Source organism: Alosa alosa, chromosome 14 (genome assembly GCF_017589495.1).
Source record: "Alosa alosa isolate M-15738 ecotype Scorff River chromosome 14, AALO_Geno_1.1, whole genome shotgun sequence".
In the NCBI taxonomy this organism is placed as follows: Eukaryota; Metazoa; Chordata; class Actinopteri; order Clupeiformes; family Clupeidae; genus Alosa; species Alosa alosa.
In genome coordinates, this window is record NC_063202.1 from 14,596,379 (window position 1) to 14,613,203 (window position 16,825).

The window sequence follows — 16,825 nt, forward strand, 5'->3', positions numbered from 1 at the left end:
ATTTGGACATTTTGTTCAGTTCAGTTAAAGGATATAAACCATAATATTCTGTATGCATGCTAATTTCAGTCATTTGCAGACAGTTATCCTTGAGATCAATTATGCTGTGAGCCCAAAAGCTTCAGAGTTAATGGCTGAGACTGTTTTTTTTTTGCCACCACTGCAGCAAGCCGAATGCCGAGACAGTCTAGTGTTGCTAAATAGCCTATCTGACCCAAGGTGATCTGATTCTGAGTTTAATATTACTCTGTGATTTCTCCTCCAGCAGCAAAGCAGCTCATCATCATCATCTTCAGTGAGGTGTGACAGTCTTCCTCACAGGGCCTTCTCACAGAATGGCATGAGAAAATAATCCAAAGATGTACTCTCATGGTGTAAACAACTGATAAAAAAAAACATCACTATAGCTTGGTGTTGATACTCCACATTTTTACTTGGTTCTGTTTGGGTCGGTGCAGCCTCTGGCAGGCTGAACATGGCTAGTAATCAAAATACAAGGATACAAGGATACAAGGAAGTTATTGTCACATGCATATAGTTACTGGAAGTAAGAAATGCAGTGAAATTATGTCTGGTGTCAGCCTATTTGTGCATTTATGGGGGGGGGGGTAAATAGTGGGGTAAATAGTGCAGTAGAAGGGGTTTAGTAGATTGAGTGGCAAGGGCTGCATAAGAAAGGTGGGGGAGGATTGGGATTGGGCGGGGGGCACCAACAAGGAGCACCCAAGAGCAACAGGGGCAAGGAAAAACTCCCTTACCAAGGAAGAAACCTTGGGCAGATCCACGGCTAACCCAACTGCCAGGGGTCTTGGTGTGTGTGTTGGGGGGATGACAGGGGAGATGGGATAGTGTGCTGTGGATGTGGGGAGAGGGCAGTGTGCAATATGTGTGTTGGAGAAGCTTCCTCATGAGACAATGTGCTGTGTATTGGGGGGGGGGTCAGTGTGCTGTAAGTATGTTGGGGATGTGTGTTGGAGAAGCTTCCTGATGAAATAATGTGCTGTGTATGTAGGGGAGAGGGGGGGGGGTACTGCAAGTATGGTGAAGGGACTTACTATTGCAGAGTACTGTATGTATGATGAATGTGAGTGATGACAGTGAAGATGTGTGTGTGTAGTGTGTGTGTGGGTAGGTGGGGGCAGTGTGCTGTAAGTATGTAGAGGATGTGTGTTGATAAGGATAAGTCACCCTTAGAAATCACAATCAGAATACAACAGAAGTTTAGGCCTACATGAACATTTCAGACTACTGCATGGGTTATGGGTTCAATGCAGGGGCGCTGCTAGATCATTTGGGCCCCATGACAGACAATAATTCTGGTATTATTATAAATTCTGGTAAATATATAGTATTATTGGGGGCTCTCTGGTGGCCCCCTCTCAGTGCTGGGCCCTTAGAATCACCCCCCCAGTGGCGCCCCTGCTTCAATGTTTTATTACATTTGAACATTACAGGAGGACAAACGTATGAGATGAATATTGTGAAGATTATTATTTCAGAGTAGGCATTTTGGACCATGTTTTCTGTAATGCTTTAGTTTTTTCAAACATTGCTGCACAGACATCATCTCCTGTCTCCTGTGTAGCTTCCACATTCCCAGCTGTTGCCACAACGCCTACCCTGCTCCGTAAGGAACTACACAGCATTCTGCTATGAGCTGTTAAATTCCATCTACGATGCACCTTCATCGCTCACCCCTTGTTGTCTGAAACAAACAAAAGGGCTCTATTAGCATGCCCCGGATGAGGACCCATTCCCAACCCTCCCTCACCCTCCCACCACAGACACACACACACACACACACACACACCACCCTTCTCTGCAGCATGAAATGAAAGGGGAGACAGATACGGCAGCATTCCTCTGAGAGGCCCCCCTCCCATTGGCAGGCTGCGCTGTGTTGTGCTGTGCTGTGCTGTGCTGTGCTGCACTGGCTGCGTTGCGTGAGGAATGACTGATCTTTGGAGGAGGATGGGGCGTTTTGATGAGCTGCGGAGCAATTCACCGGCTGCCACCCCTCAGTCCCTCAGTCAACTCGTCAGTCAGACTAATGGAGAGAGGTGCAGGCAGCCCTGCTTTACATGCAGCTGGAACAAACACGCCTAACCTTTGGACGAGGGCGAGGAGAACAAGAACGTCTCGACAGAGGCCTCCAGGAAACAGCCTTTGGCTGTCTCTTCCTCAGATTGCCAAAACTTTGAAGCCATGGCTTTAATGTGTATAAAATATGCCATGTTCTTTTTTTTTACTCTGCATTGATTCAGCTTCATAGTAATGCCATATATTATGTCTTTGTTTTTTCCTTTTCAGTTTGCAAACACTTGAAATAATATATAAAACAAAATGGAATGGATCATTATAAAATAGTATTTGTTGCCCCTCTCAGTGGGTCCTCTTTACATGCTTGTGTCTCATGTTCCATGATGCGTCTCTCCATGCCACTGTTTGTGGCTTGCTCTGGTAAAGAGGCTTCGCTGAGGGAGAGTGAGTGAGGCATCGTAAATATTTATAAAGGCTATGCACCGATGCTCCCTGCCTCCCTTGCAATGCTCTGCTTAAAGTACATTAACAAACACTGTAAGCACACCACATGAATCTTTTATAACCTCAGAGGCCAGATAGGATAAAAGACAACAAAGGTTTGCAGCAAAAGCCTACTGCAGCCCTGAAATCAATCAGCTGTCAGCTCCTGCAAGAAGACAGTGTCCCACCAGCCAAAAGGCTGCTCCGTCTGGCCAGAAGTGCTGTAGTTGCATTCTTATATATCTATTTTCTGATGATAATAAGAGTCTGTTGAGAATATTGGTTCAATATAATCTGATATGGTTTCCACTAACTGTCACTCAGGAGGAGTGAGAAAGATTGTATATCATGGACTTAAACAAGCTTATGTATTTAAGTGAAAATGACACATATTTTTACTCAGAGGGCAAGCAAGCTCAGGCAATGGTTATTTTACATCAGTGTTTCTCATATAGCTTAGTTTGGACGTAACACACTGGCCAGAGGGTCTAATACAATTTGGGACCGTTGCCTCTACAGCCCCATGACTCATGGGCCATGAGGCTGTAGACCCTCAGATGATGTGTTACTTACGTATGCTTAGAGCCATTTAGACTTGTTAATGTAATCCTTTGTAGTTCCTTTCTCGGTTCCAAAAACTTTTAATGCAAAAGCTACCTTTATTGAGGACCTTGAAAGAGATTCCAGACACACTCTGTCTGGGAGAGTTTTGTTTAAATGAAGTCCAGAACCAATTTGTCAATGTGATGAATGGTCTACTGGGGTCTTTCAAGATGAATGAAACTAAAATTCTCATGACAAGCACAAGATAAAGATCTTTGAATCAGATACAGAGATAAATGACTCATAAAGCATAATTTTCCGTTGTGGATAGCCATGTTTTTTCTCCCTATACCTACTTCATCTGTATTTAATGTTTTACTGTAGTATAAATGGCTAACTTTAAAATTCCAAAACCTACCTGTGAATGTAATAATAATAAATATAATAATAATAATTTTGTAACTTAATTTACACCCTTAGAAAAAGTCCACTGCTTGACATCTCACTGTTGGTTCTTTAAATGACTTATCAAATTCAGTCATGAGATGCTTGAGATGTTCACCTGCTTTGTTGTTTTGCCCCCTCATGTATATACCATTAGCTAAATATGCCTGCAGTCATTAGAACAAGTTGCAATACATCTCCACCAATGAGTTGTACTATAAAACATTTATAGCATTAACTGGAAGAAAATAATCTGTTTACTCTGAAAGGCAAAATCTCTTGAAGCAACCCAGTCTCATGCTCTATCCTCCCCATTGGGTGGCGAAGCGTATGAGGCAAACAGTTGGGCAGCAGTCGGTGTGCAACAGCTGATGCTATCATAGGGATTGTGCCTGTCACTACCAGGGCCACGAAGGGGGGCACAGTTTTCTCCGGGTCTTTATAGCTTGACTGACTCAACACTAACTGGAAGAGATAACATTCCTGACCAAAATGTCCATTTGATCCAGGATATTTGTATTCAACGGAACTGACTCATTGTCATGTTTCATGGAGACCATGGCTATCTGTATCTGATATTAGTCTTATTCCACTTAATGCTGTGGCAAGTGAGAGTAGGAGAGTACTTCATGGATAAGGATATCTTGGGCTGACATCAATTTATAGTCTGTAACATCTTCACACACATTTAGACTTAGATATGACTTCTGCTTCCTGTGATAAAGTAAACTACGAACAAAATAATGTAAGGTCACTCACACTTAGATCTCCCTGTGAAGTCTCTTTGTGTAGTGGGTTTATTAAGGGTTTTTAAAATGCTCACATGCAGGAACATATTACTGTCACTCTATGTTTGTATGAAAAACAACTGGATAAGGGCAGGCTGGAGGCTGTACTGCACAGTAATTAAATGCTGTAGCCTACTGTAAGACTTGAGTGACCCTAATCGGAGTAAGTCACCGAGAGTTTCATTGGACCTTGGGCAACCTCAAAGCTACTAATAGTGAATATTCAAAATTAGACAATCCCCTTTCAGTGACCATTAACATTACATCTCATGAAGTATACAGTTACAAAGTGGTCTAAATAGATTTATATTGCCCTTTAGGTTAAGGAAGATAAACAGTCCACAAGGTCATTTATTCTGCAACAAACCAGGCATCTGGACACGACTCAATCTGCTGTATTTATGAATGCGATGGTTGTTCTATACTGGCATCAGGACAGGCACCAGACATCTACGGATTATCTGAATAGGGCCTTCTTGTGTGAGCTCAGACAAGAATTGCTTGTTTATAGCTGGGACCCCAGACAGCTCGGCTTGTTTATAAAATGATTGTTGTTATTTATTTATTTTGACATTTAGTGCTCATTTGTTGTTTCTCACTGGCACTATTGAATGTGAAAATAGTTTCTTAAAAACATTAAAATCTCACAAGGTCACACGGGTGGAAAAACTGCAAGATAGCCTATAGATAGATGGATAGATAGATAGATAGAGATTGATAGATAGATACATAGATAGATAGATAGATAGATAGATAGATAGATAGATAGATACTTTATTCATCTCGAGGGAAATTTTAGACATCCAGTAGTTTATACAGACTCTCTGACTTCACACTTGGAGTACTGTAGGGAAAAAAATTGTGCGGAAGTATAGGCAGGCCGAGGCCAGGCTAGTTTATACAACCATAACACAACAAACACACATGCACACATATATCTTATAAAAATCACTCATAGAAATTTAAAATGTTAAAGAGTTAAACATTTTGTGAAGTGATTACAAAGGTCTGGTATAGACTGACCATGTGATGCATTGACCATGATAAGGTGCTATATAGTACAGTGTGTGCATATGGTGGTAGTGCAAAAGTGAACAGTGAAGGGATTGAAAAGGGCAATAACTTTGATTATTATTACATATAACTATGCCTATGAAAAGACAAGATTGTAAACATAATATAATTGCTTGACAATCAAAAAATAATATAATATAATATAATATAAGAACACTATTTAACAGGGAATAAGTTATAAGATGTAGATGTTATGACAGTCCAGATTGTGTAGGAGGGCGGATATAGCCTGTACAACAGTCAGGTGTACAGCAGACAAAGTGACATAATGGTAGGGGCCGAGAGAGACAGGCTCATGCTGAAAAGTCCATTTCTCCCCTCCTCTTTTGCTTGTCATTGAAAAGTTGGATGGCCCTGGGTATAAAGGACCTCCTCAACCTGTCTGTTGAGCATGACAGTGACAGAAGTCTGCCACTGAACATGGTCCTCTGTTTATTGAGTGTGCTGTGTAGTGGGTGGTGGTCATTGTCCATGATTGCCAGCATCCTGCTCATGGTCCGTTTCTCTGCAGTTGTTAAGTGACTCCAGCTCAATGCCAGCAACAGAGCCAGCTTTCCTTACCAGCCTGTTCAGTCGCCCAGCGTCCTTCTTCTTAATGCTGCCTCCCCACCACAGCATAAAAGAGGACACTGGCAATGACTGACTGGTGAAACATCCAGAAGACCTTACTGCAGACACTGAATGACCGCAGCCTCCTCAGGAAGTAAAGCCGACTCTGCCCTTTTTGATACAGTGCATCTGTGTTGGCTGACCAGTCCAGTTTATTGTCCATGTGTACTATCCCCAGGTATATGTGCTGATCACATCCACATTGACCCCTTCAATGGAGACTGGCAGCGTATGTGGCTTAGATCTCCTGAAATCCACCATCTCCTTGGTCTTTGTTGCGTTCAGCTGCAGATGGTTGAGTCTGCACCATTGCACAAAGTCATCCACCAGGTTCCTGTACTCATCCTCCTTTCCATCCCTGATACACCCCACAGTTACCCTGGAAATCCAGAGTTCTCGCGGGAGCACAATTTGAATTTGCTCAGCAAGTCACTCTGGCAATGAGTAATGATGCTCATTACTTATTCCCTTGTAACAAGGTGCACCAATCACATCAGTGTATCTGACAGAGGCCAGAGGCGAGATAAACAGATGACGACAGCGCTGCAACGTGGAAGTCTGAAATCAGTCAGTAAACATTGATCATAGTGTTATCCAATTGCGTGCAGTGAGATTTTCAAATGCATGCTTGGTGCCGCCCCTCGATTTGGGCCATTACATTAGTCATGGCCAGACACTTAATCTTTCTAGATTTCCAGGTTCTGGATTTCCAGGCTACCCCACAATTGCAGTGTCATCTGAAAATTTCTGCATGTGGCATGACTCAGAGTTGTAGCTGAAGTCAGACGTGTACAGGGTGAACAGGAACGGTGAAAGCACAGTCCCCTGAGTCTGATCACAGTCTCTGAGAAGCAGCCCTTCAGCCTGACGAACTGGTCTCTACGTCAGGTAGTCTGTGATCCAGGATATACCAGGTGAGCATCAACCCCCATCTGCACAAGCTTGTCTCTCAATCTGACGGGCTGAATGGTGTTAAAGGCACTGGAAAATCAAAGAACATAGTTGTCACAGCACTTTTCCCCTTGTCCAGATGAGATTGCGCTCTGTGCAGTAGGTATATGATGGCATCCTCCACGCCCACCTTCTCCTGGTATGCAAACTGGAGCCAGTCGAGTGAGTGGCTGACTTGGGGTCATGTGAAGTAGCAGTTGCTCCATGGTCTTTGTCATGTGTGATGTTAGAAGCGACTGGCCTAAAAGTCATTTAGCCTAAAAATGGCCAGAAAGTCATTTAAAGTCATTTAGCTCACTGGGATGTGGCTTCTTTGGAACTGGTATGATACATGATGTCATCCACAGTGCTGGTACCTTCCCCAGTCGGAGGCTCAGATATATCAAAGATCTGGATTATATATCAAATATTGCAATTTTCTATCATTTTCCTTTATCTCATTCAGATATTATGTATACACACAGATGTTTTTCACCACATAAACATTATGCAGTTACACGTGGGCCACTAAATGTAGGCTACGTTTTAAAAACTATGTCTTTGTAGCAACCTATGTCATATTCTAAAGGCTTGTGAGTTTTAACCTTTTCAAGAAGGCTGTGCACATGCATCTCATGTAGTTTTACTAAACAGAAAGTTTGGATGAAATGTATTAAATTATAAATTAATTATTGAAAGGCCTCAAACACTGCCCCAGAGATAAGGCAATTAGCCTATAGGTATTATATATTGTTTATGCTACTGATATTGCAATACTAAATTGTCTATGCATTGTGGTATACAAAAGACATAAAGCACTAGAACGTTCATTTAGAATTTAGAGAAAACGGGATATCTATTTAGTCCATTCAGTTAAATCTAGGCCTATCTTTGAGATCCCTATCTTTGGTAGTTATTGGTGTAGCCTATGTCTACCATTATAATCCTAAACAGCGATAACCCTGGTAAAGTCTAAGGGCAAGAAATATGTAAATGTATATTTTATGGCTTACACACACCTTCACTGTATCCACAATAATCCACAATTGTTCCATTGAATTGTGTAATGCATTTTACTTGTCTATGGCGGTAAAACCATTGCATTTGTAATATATGTAAGTGAACACAGCGTTTTAAAATATCCGAAATATCAACCATTAAACACCTAATGTACGTCAAAATACGTCGGCAAGCAGGGAAGTGGCGACTGGCGAACGATTGGCTCGCTGGATGCTGGATGGAAAATTATTTTCTTCCTATGGTCCCTCTGCATTCTGACCAATCCCGCTGTTCTCGTGTAGTCTCGCGATTCTTAGTCAGCATAGTTTGCTGCTTGCAATGTAAGTCTGCTCACACTGTGTGATCTGAGATGTTGATGTAGGAAGGCACAGGAACACCCTCAGACAGAGACCACTGGCTTGACCACTGTAGCAAATTCTTCCCCACCCAAGCCTCCTGAGATTAACAGTTCTTTAGCAGCCCGTAACAAAATCGCAGAAACTACATGCCGAACAGGTGAGTAAAAGTATATTTCCCCCTGGCTCAGCAATGCTAGCTAGCGATGTTAACATGTCGTCTCAATACAGGCTTTGACTTGGCGTTCCGAGTCAATAGCATGATCGAACATTGCTTGCTAACATTGGAAGTGGCCGGCAAATATGGATAACTCTCTAAACATGCACGTGAAGTATGAGTTATTGCAGCGCCCTCCTCTCTATTATTTTCCTGATAACACATAACGGTAGCTGACGTTAAAAGGAGTTTTGTCATGCTGTCCTTGCAACTGCTGTGGATGCTAGCCCTGAAGTTATTAATCAGCTAACCTCAACCCATGAACTAATGTTAGAGGTTGGGAAAAATGTGTGGTAAAAACTAATAACTCGCTGGCTACACAGAGATTTGGACATAGCAGTCAAGCCAAGCTGTACGGCAGATAAATCCTTCAATGGGTATGCGAAGCTAACGTTAACGTGTATGTTGTTGATTTTGTTGAGGTTTTGACTTGTGGTTGGTAAATTCAATTGTGGTGAAACTTGGAAGTTAGATCCACTATCTGCAATTCTTGTGTGGACACTGGCGATACGATGAGACTTCTGAACTCAGTGATTGAGTTTAACGTTACCTATGTTTAAGGGAACTTAATTCAATGTAACAGTGCAAGTTACCACTATGAGCAAAGATGTTCTTGCATTCATTTCTACAAGATACAATAAAGGAATGTCATTCTGTTGACATGTTATCTCCATCTTTTGAGACAGTGTATATAGATTTTATTCTGTCTAGGTCTTGGGTTGAAATGGCAGTGTGCCCCGTGAAACAGGATGGAAAAGCAACATCAGAGGGCAAGCGCATCTACTTTGTGCCAATCGGTCACTGCACGAAAGCTTGCTTTCCGACTTACCAATGTTATAGAAATGTCGAGTTATAAGAACGTTTCTAATGCGTAGGAGGGAGAAAGGTGTTTACCATTAACTATGAAAATAGTTAGGCTAAGTTAACCTTTAACCATTTAACTTACAGATTTAACAATTTCGCTCCGATTTCCCATTCAAATATGTTGTCAAGTAATGGTCTCTCAAAGAACGTCAAAGGCCGAGCATTTTAAAGATTGCAAAGCTTTATATTCTCTTGTCAGGAATAAAACCACATTGTCCGAATGTAGAAAATAGAAATTACATCTAGGTCAGGAAGATAACTTGTCAAGACAATGCTGAGTCAGAGAGCTGTGATGGTACACTCTATGATGAACGAACAACATCACTCTGACTATTGTAAGAAATCAGATGCTCTCAGTCCATAGCCAGAATACCGTTTACCATTTTCAGCCAAATTGAGATTAATAACCGCTCATTGTGATTTGGCACTAGACTACTGTTCAGCACTGAAGTTGATAATGGTTTGTAAAGTGCCTCTCTCATTCCACTTTTATCCACCTCCACTCTGATGCCTAGTTGCCGAGCTCTTGAATGTGCCATAATATAAGGAAGACCTAAGAAAGAGGCCAGTCATTAATTTGTCCCTGGAAATGTGGCTATTAATATATGATATATTGTAAATTACGCTTACATTAACCTATTTTCTTATAGAAAATATAACAGAAGATACTAGCCGTTAAGATTCCACAGTTTCTGTGGGTTCCATCTTGATGTACTGTTCATATATGCAGAACTGGTCATTTTAAACTTGCGCTCAAAAGAGGTCTTTCCAACCTGCTCTTTAAAAGCTCTTGCTCAGATTATGGAGACAGATGGGAATCTGTGCCGTCCTCTCCAACTTAACAAGGACATTTAGTTTTTTTTTTTTTTTTGTCAGTGGCTCGTTTTCATCAGATTTCCAACACATCACAATGATCTAGCAAACATGAGTGTATCCTCCCACAGATCGTATGTGTACTTACGCCTGTTTACATTTCACACTGACCTCTCATTGGGCAGAGCTAACCCTGGGACTGCCACGGGGGAATGGCCCAAACGCTCATTCCACTGGGATTCACGAGTTGGGCTTGCTGGCCAAACTCTTAACACTGTTGTTTTTTTTCTGTTCGCTCTCTCAAAGTCATGGTCATCAGGTTCCTGGTGAATATTTTAGTTGACAGTCATGGCTTCTGACATCATTGTGCAACTGACTTCTTACATAACAAACTGGAAATGCCTAGTCTTACAATTGTGTCAGGAATTCTACAATTGTTTGTTGTAGAATATCTGTATTAATGTTGGTTGCTATTTCAACATATTTGTTGAATGCCCCAGTCTACAGAGAAGTACGCCCGAGTTGTAACAGCTGAATTAAGTGGAAAATATTTCAAGTAGTGTGCTAATTACAAGAAGTGCTCACTTGGAAATGGAAGTTTTTCTAACCATAGTGTTCTAGAATTTAGGAAGTGAATCCTCTTCCTTTTCCTTTTCTGCAGTAACTTTTTGGGGCGCACAGTATGCTTTGATTAAGAGGCATGTGATATGGCTGTGGACTAATTACAATGGAAGGGACTTAGGGAATTTTGATGGCGAATTTGGCAGCGGAGAAGTTTGGAGCACAAAGAAAGCTGTGTGGAAGCGGGGAGTGAGCAAATTAGCCCCCACTCTACCTGATAATGAGCCCTATTTTTAATATAGCACCCAACTCACTGGTAATGAGGTTTTTGCAGTGCTTTGGAAAAGGAGAAATGTACCGCCTGCAGTCCTCATTTGTACATGTTGAAACTTTTGTACTTCTGCGCCCAGACAGATTGTCATCCAACATGCCTAGGCCTTGCCACCTGTGCCCCAACGTGTTTACTCAACAGACCATCTCCCTGGTTATTTCAATCCAGGCAGGACTTGGCCTGAGTGAGTGGCAGAGTGGTGGTTTTGGGGCTGTTGTTGGCTGTTTGTCTGCCCCCGCTTGTGCTCACTGATTGACTTGCCTCATATAGCGGTTTTGTCTTAGCCACTGTGAGCGGAGTGTAAAGCCAAGCCTCCCTGTGGCCACTCAGAATGGCTCCATGTGGAAAGTCAGCCCCTTCTGGCTCCTCGCTGGACACTTCCTGGAGCCCTGCAGCGCAGAAGTCACTCCGGCAATTTGGACGGCTGCGATGGCCCCGGACGCGAGGGTCGCTGGCTAAGTAACGCTGTCGCCAGGACTCTGGAACGCACCACACTGATAATCTTGGCCAGTCACGCTCCTGACAACAGCCCTCTATGGAGCTTTGAAGGCCAATATAAGCTTTTGCTTGTTGTGATATTTTTTTCCCCCCTCTGTTAAGAACACAAAAGTGCTGTGAATATAAAGCCTTCTAATGGATCCAAGGCCTTTAAGATCAATGAAACCTGTAGACAGCTGAGGTTTTATGGTGCCCTTGTAATCAATATTCTGACCGTGTTGCAGGACAATGAGCTGGGGAGGCAGGAGTGAGATGGAGCCTTGGCTGTGGAGTAAGTGCTCGTGGTCCTGGAGTTTTTGTCATGGAAGATATCTCTTCATTGTTTGTGAGTTTAATGCTGTTGCCATGGATTTTATTTTTCATTCCCAACAGCAGAAAAAATGGTCTCTCTTTTTTTTTTTTTTTTTTTTTTTTTTTTCCAGAGCCGCGGTGGATTTATTAGAGTAGTTTGAATGCCCTTGTTGATCTCAGCACTCCATGGCACAATGGCCTTTCTGTAGGTTGTGCCGACCGCTGGGGCACCATGCCACCCTCTGGAGTGGAACGGAGTTGAGAGTTGGGCACACTGGTGCTGCCAGTAGTGGATCTCTCAGGAAAGTGCTTGTTTTCCTGAGGGCCGCGGAGAAATGGTTTTCTAAGAGACGGCAGTTTGTTGGCTCAAGGCGTTGCTATCCCGTCCAAATGACCAAACGGCATGCAGATACTGTAGGCTGGGGCTGCCCCATTTTTGATCATGGGACTAAAATATCAACAACATGGATCAACGACCTGCCCACTGTCACCCAGCTGGAAAACAAATGCTCCAGCTCCAGTGTACTAACAGAGATATCACAAAGGCTCGTGTGTGTGTTTATTGGTTTTGATAACCAATAAAATCTTAAATATTGAAGAAAAGCCCATAGCTAAAACCATTGCATGATCGACCATTCCCTGCCTTGACTGGACATGTTGTTGTGATGCCGTATCAGCGTGGTGGGGGTCTTTTGGCCCCCGCGTCCCCGAGGGATTGTTTGTCCTGGCCGTTGAGCCCCTTGCTGTGTCATCCTCGGGGCACCTCTCGCCACGGCCCAGTTCACACGGCTCTCGTGGACACCAAATAATAGGCTCTTGCGCTCTGCTCCTGTGCCCTTAACCCAATCCCCAAACGCACAGCCCCACCAGCCTGCCACAAAGACTCGTATCCTATTCACTGCCCATGTCAAAACACAAACACACTGGCCAGTTTGGCTGTTGTCCTTTCACTGTTCACTGTTCATTATGTTTGGTTGTGATTGTGAAGAGTAAATGGATGGCAAATATGACTTTTTTTCCTTTTCTTTTTCCAAGTGTTCTCTGGGAAGCCAACTGCTGGCTGTACTTTATGGTGCAGTGTTTGCCAGCACGCCCTGCTGGTGGTGACCAGACTGTGTGGAGGTGCGGGGCCTGCTGAGATGAATGGGCATCTTTTACCGGCGTTCTGCCATCCACGCTGTCTCGTGGTCTGCCAGGCCTTGACCCCCCCACCACCACCACCACCCCCCACTCATGCAACAAACCTGGGCCAAGGCCCTCGGCAGCAGTGAAGTCCATTTGCTGTCTAGGCAGAGGAGCAGCCATTAGGAGCAGGCCAATCTTTCCTTTGGCTTTCATGAGCCACTGGGGTCATCCTTCTTCTTTGCCCCTAACCCCCCCACCTCACCCCATCCCATTCTGTTTTACCCCTCTACCCCTATAATCCACTAATCTTTGGTGGTGGTCAGTCTGGCTGTTGTGCTCTGTGTATTAACCCTCCCCCTCCCCCTCTGGCTTGTGCCTCAGCTAGTGTGACAGAAGGCCAACTTTCGGTCGGGGTGCTTGGGGGAGTTGGTGAAGGTACGGTTAGTTATGGGACGTGGAAGTTTGCGGCTGGTGCAGTCGGTCAGAGCACCACGGCGTCGGTGAGAGAGCGGTGTGGTGGGTCAGGGTACGGATGGCGGAGGCAGGTCAGGGCTTTTGCCACTAGGCACTGGCCCATGCCGCTCTATCTTCTCAGGGCTTATTATCTGGGAAGACCTTTTTTTCTACTCTTTCATAGCATTTGGTTATAAAGAGGCTTAAAAAAATCACATGATGGCCTTTTTGCCTACTTGTTTGTTCCTTGAAGGGGCTTTGCCTGCTTAATCAAACCTCATGGTTCTGGAGCTGAGAAATGGTTCATTAGGGATTTTGAGTTGCATGCCCTTTCTCACATGACCAGAGGCATTGTGTTAAGCAGAGACAGTCTGAAATGTTCTAATGCTCTGTCTGAATGAAGTTGTTCTAGTTTCTGTGTCCTATCATTTGCCACTCCAGATAGTGCAGTGGTGTCGAGTTTGTGTGTGTGATGGTGACGCATTTGCGGCAGTGTTTGTAAGACAGTGTGAGGAATTGATCAAGGCTTAGAACTGGGTGGAATAATTCTGGAGAAGGCTCGTCTTTCAGACGGCAGGGTTTAGCATGGCAGTGGTGTAATGAAATGTCCTGAGGCGGCCATTTTTCCTCTCTTAGGGAGCCTGAGATATCCTCCATTTTCTCAGGAATGATGTCTTGCTTAATCGTTTTAATAGCCTCCTTTATAAGTAAGTGCCTCGAGTTCTTCAGTGTAACAAACCGGAGGTTTCTCCTCCTGTGAGGATGCCTCAAGTGACTTACACGCACATTCACACTCTCTTTTCACATACAAACACACACACACACACACACACACACACACTCACTCACTCACACTCACACACACTCTCTTTCTCTCTCACACTCACTCACATTCTTACACACACACACACACCTTTTTACATGCCTTTTCAAGACACACACACCTTTTTACACTCTGAGAGAGAACAAGCACTATTAGGATTGTAAATCCAGTCTTTTTCCTGAAGGAGGTGTAAAATCTGGCACTGAGGCCCTTTTTGTCTTTTTGCTGTCAGTGTGAGGGTAGGTAGTGAGATTTTATGGGGGCTGTTTGAGATGAGGCTCCCTCTCTTCGCCCCACTCCCCCCAGCCCAGCCCAGCCTAGCCCTGCCTGCACAATGCCCCCTTCCTCCGCCACCTTTGTGCCTCTCTGGCTCCACAGACTGATGAAGTACTTTGGGGTCAAGAGGGCCTGCGTTTTGTCACTTTGTTCCACACAAAGGACAAGAATAGCCAAAGCTGCTCAGTGCTTTCTTCCTCTTTTCTTCAAAATGTGGGACATCTTTCCAGAACGTTTTACTCTTCTACTGAGTAGATACAGTAGCTTAGCCTTGTAATTCCTTAACACATGTGTGCTCCCTCTCTCTCGCTCACACACACAAATAAACACTCACACACCCAAGGAAACTTCCACTCGCACACACACACCCTTGCCAGAGTGTGAAGACATGTGTGATGTCTCCTCCTTTTCACAATTCAAGACCTTTGCACTGCCATAACCCCTCAGTGAGTTAACGTTAACCCTTCAAAGGAGGGGGTGGGGGGTTAACTAGAATGGTGTAGTATGAAGATTCTAAAGAATATCTGGATCCATTGAATATAATGTGGAATCTTACATTGTTCTGGAACATATATTTTTCTTAATTAGGATGTTGAGAATTCCCTTCCTTTCACCACAGTAGGGTGTGCAGAGCTCAACAGAGTTGACTGCAGCTTGGCTAAATTGACTCTTCGTTGTTGTATTTGGGTTGCGCCACTCAACTCTGTAGCATTTTCATCCAGAAAGGTAACCCTACTGAGACATCAAAGCTGATCGATGGAAGTAGATTTCCCTTTAAAGTTTCAAGGGCGTTCGCTGCTGCTTGTGTTCTGTCAGATATGGAAGTATTAAGCTACAGCTGAGGTCCGGGGAGAGGCCTGGTTGGAAGTTTGACAGTTTGAAGACTGGAAAAAAAACATGATGGGGAGCTCCTGCTGTGTGCTCTTCGTTGGTTGTTGTTCTTGCAGCTGCTCCAGCTCATTGAGAGAGCGAGAGAGAGAGTTGCTTATTGTTTCTGTTTACTGCCCACTCTTGACAACCTTCAGTCGGTCTTAACAGTCACTGTCAACTATGCCAGCAGCTCAGTCCGCCCTCGGTCCCAAATAGTCCACCCATCCAGCCCCGTGAACGATGAGAAGCATCTCGGCCATCTGCTTGCTTCTTGCAGGCAGATTTCTAGAGCTTTTGGATCATTTGATGAAGTTTCCATGCTCTGGAAACAGGTTTTATATGCTTCGAGTTACAATGGTGAACATCAAAGGCTGCTAGGAGAGGTCTTTGAACAAAGGCCTCCCTGGAATAGCGGTGTTAATATCATGTTTGTTTATCTCTCCGATTGCAGTGAGGTGCTGATGGCTGTTTTGGCTGCGGAGTGTAAAGGGGCAGAGACGTTTTTTTTTATGGCCGTTATTGAGAAAATGAGCCCTTATCATCATCTTGCGAGGTTGAAGCACTCTTCTGCATCATCTTTGCTTCAGAGAACCCTAATTATGGTCTGTTTCAACCACCCTTATTACCCTCAGGCCCACTAGTCCTAGGAAGTAGTGCTACTCCTAGGAACTCTGTGTGTGAGAGCGGAAGTGGTGTTTACCCCAAAATTAGACACACACACACACAAGCACACAAGCACACACACAAGCAGCAACAGGCCACTGCTCCCTAGATGGAATATTCTGGCGTATTTGCTGTTGGCTGTGTGTGAGCAGGGCTGGGCTGGGCTGGGTTGGTCTGGTCTCTCCCCCCTCCTCCCCTCCTCCCCTCTCCCAGGCCCTGTGAAGCTCGCTGCTGAAGCCTATAAGAGGATTTGTGGCGATGGCCGTGCCAGGTGTGCCAGGTCGGGAGTGGGGTTTTTCAGGGGTCAGTCGATTAAAATGCCTCATTCCGCTCCCGCTAATCGTCCGAGCCAGCGCTGCGCATCACCCAGGAAATAACTGGAAGCGCTCCCAAAGAACAATTATTTATTTACGTGTCCCCGCTTTGCCTCCTTTTTTGATCTGGATTCCTGAATATTCATGAATCTTAAGATCTGATTATTAGTGATCTGCAGTCCTCTTGCTAGAAGTGAGGGAAGAAAGTTAAACCTAGATGAGTGCAGGAGTGTTGCAAGGATGAGGAGGAGATTCTCCACGTAATCGGGATCGCAATCGTTGGCTCTCCATTAGCACGTGCTCACATCACCCCTCACTCCCACAATTCCTGCCAGTCATGTGTGGCTTGTGAGAACTTGCCATATGCTACCACCAGACTTCCTGACTGGGGCTTGAAATATTATCGACTCCCACCATGCGTCTGCATGAGTTTGTCTTGTCTTTTAATGAGCAACTACAC

At 44.1% G+C, this 16,825-nt stretch overlaps 1 protein-coding gene across 1 annotated transcript in view; it reads left to right on the plus strand.

Annotated features, from left to right (window-relative positions):
* The first annotated feature begins 8,281 nt into the window (after positions 1-8,281).
* glceb (glucuronic acid epimerase b) overlaps positions 8,282-16,825 on the plus strand; it is a 39,796-nt gene continuing 31,252 nt past the window's right edge. The window contains exon 1 of the mRNA XM_048263242.1: positions 8,282-8,426. The gene's annotated coding sequence lies outside the window, so the exon portion shown is untranslated. The remainder of the gene's footprint in view (positions 8,427-16,825) is intronic.